This window comes from Poecilia latipinna, unplaced genomic scaffold (assembly GCF_001443285.1).
Source record: "Poecilia latipinna isolate Pla-1442-1.1 unplaced genomic scaffold, P_latipinna-1.0 Scaffold3254, whole genome shotgun sequence".
NCBI classification, from domain to species: Eukaryota; Metazoa; Chordata; class Actinopteri; order Cyprinodontiformes; family Poeciliidae; genus Poecilia; species Poecilia latipinna.
In genome coordinates this window covers 36,787-39,333 of record NW_015115870.1, presented here as the reverse complement: position 1 = coordinate 39,333, position 2,547 = coordinate 36,787, and the positions used below count along the sequence as shown (strand labels likewise).

At 38.2% G+C, this 2,547-nt stretch overlaps 1 long non-coding RNA gene across 1 annotated transcript in view; it reads right to left on the bottom strand.

Annotated features, from left to right (window-relative positions):
- Positions 1–1,589: 1,589 nt before the first annotated feature.
- The window catches only part of LOC106940503 (uncharacterized), a 23,613-nt gene continuing 22,655 nt past the window's right edge, over positions 1,590–2,547 (bottom strand). Inside the window, exon 3 of the long non-coding RNA XR_001423115.1 lies at positions 1,590–1,740. This is a non-coding gene — a long non-coding RNA (uncharacterized LOC106940503). The remainder of the gene's footprint in view (positions 1,741–2,547) is intronic.

Below are 2,547 nucleotides of genomic sequence, written 5' to 3'. Positions count from 1 at the left end.
ATACAAAGTGAGGGTATCGTGATTTTAGTAATTATATGTTTAAGAGCGATTTTCTGTTGTCCTTCCATGGTAGCGTGCAGCTTTTAAACGGAAATAAAACACTTTTTAATATAAGTTGCTGCTTTGAAATGATCACAGAACGGTACCGCCCATGTTGAGAACCGCTATCCTAAGCGATGTCGTGTGGAAGTATAACGCACTGAGTGAATGGGGAAGTTTGCGTGTTGCGGCGGAAAATTGAAGCAGGTCAAGATGTATCAACACGACAAATCTAATATGGCATAAAAACAATGCCATACTTGACGGAGTTTGGCTATATCGTACGGAGCCCTCCAGGGGACATGGGGAATTTTTTTTCTTTTGCGTTCCCTCGCAAAACTTTTGCGTTCCCTCGCAATAATCTACTGATCAGTTCATGCGGCATAATTGATACTGTAAGCCTTTTTTACGGTGGCCGCCGTACTTTCTGCTTTAATACAAGCTTATAAGGTTTTTCAATAGAGTTATTATCGCGGGGTAATAAGTCATCTGATTGTGTCTCTGTTGTTGTGTTCGTAGTCTGAATGGTTTAAAGGGCTGCTTTCAGTGCCGTTCCATCTTAGCCTTAATAGACATAAACATGCAGTAAATAAATCGATTTTCAATCAGTTTTTTTGCACCAAAGCGTTAATAATAATAAACACGTTTTATTATTATAAAACACACCAAACTAATGGTGGTAGACAGCCGCACTGGATTAACTCGGGGAATCTCATCTTTAAGTGTATCAATCAACTGATCAACAGATCAGTTGATTGATACACTACTTCTAGTAGTAGATTATTGCGAGGGAACGCAAAAGTTTTGCGAGGGAACGCAAAAGAAAAAACATTCCCCATGTCCCCTGGGGGGCTCCGTAATATTGAGGCTCACTGCAGTAAAAAAAAAAAAAAAGACGATCAGATAGCAGGTAAAGCAGCGCACAGCTACGCGCTACAGATAGTAATATTTCACAGACGGAGCGCCGCTTCTGTTCCACCTGGTAGTGACTCTCACACCGAACTTCTGCTTAAAGCTGCAGCATCTAACTTAAAAAAATAAATTTTACATACGTATTAAAACTTTCGCTGTCCTAACATGAGACAAACAATCTCTGAAAAAATAATCGTTCTCCTCTGCCTCCTCCCTGTTCTGCATAATTACTCAGCTCAGTCAGAAACAGCCACTCAGAACTGTTTCTGACTGGCAAGTAATCAGCTTGCCATGCTATCAGGAAGGTTTCATTCAGTAACTCAGGACTGTTTTTTTGTAATGGAACCTGTATTTGCCTTTGAATGTTAAGTTTTATACTTGATTTTTTTGGCAATGTTAAGAGGTTTTATTTTTGACTCTTTGCATTATTTAGCCTCTTCAGAGCCTTCATATGTTTTCAGTCTGTTAAAGATAGTATTACCGATAGCAGTACAATTTGCACAATGCCTGTTTTGTTTTTTTCTTGGAAAAAGTTATTAAAAACAAGTTGTTGTCTAAATTAAGGTGAATTCATGGTTCCGTTTTCCACATAATGTAACCGGTAGTGTTTATGATTAATATAATAATAATTATTCAGAGTGATTCAGCAGCTGAGATTGAGTCCAAAATCCGATGCAAGATTCATCCGTGCTGTGCAGTGAATCCCTCTCTCTTTAAAGATATTTCCCTCTTCTTCCTCCTCACATCGTGTCTTTATGAAACCTTCAAAACAAAAACAGAAAATGTGAGCTGTCGTATTTCCTGCACCGGAGCAGCCAATGCGGGGTCTACTCCTATATTATGTCTATGACCACAGTTGCCTGTATTTTGCTACATTTGCTAAAATACGGTAAATGTCTGGCAACCACAGCTGCCGGTATTTTACCGTATTTCCTAATATGTGGTAAATTACTGTATTTTCTAAAATACGGTAAAATACCGGCAGCTGTGGTTTTACCGTAGTAAATACGGCCATACTGCCTGAGGCAGTATGGTATAATATTTTGGCAACCGTGACTTTAGCAATTCAGAACTGTAAACTTTTTATGCAACTTAATATAAAAACAAAACGCATACCATAAACATTATTCTAGATCAGGGTGCCCAAACTTTTGAGACCAAGATATACTTTTTCTCTCAAAAGCCAGCTGAGATCTACCACATGACACGAAGATATAAAAATTGTAAATGAAACTCTATTAACTTATTTTATTTGTGAATACACATCAGTTATAGAAGACATATTAAAGTGATAGAAAACCTAATGCAGTTTCTTCCTCAGTGAGATTCTGACACTGGGAAGAGGTCACTGGCTTCTCTGTCAGAAACTGGTTGCAAAGATTGGGACAGCAGGTGTCAGCCAGCTATGGCAGATACAAAATTTGGTTTGATGACCTCAATATGAGAAATTGTAGACTAACAAGAGGAACCAAAGAGCACTGTTAAGTTAACAGCACATCTTCTGAAGTTGGGATATTTTTCCTCCAACCAGATGTTGGACTGGAATTTATTTCAATGTCATTTGTGAATGTTAGTGCCTCATTTTCAACAGCTATA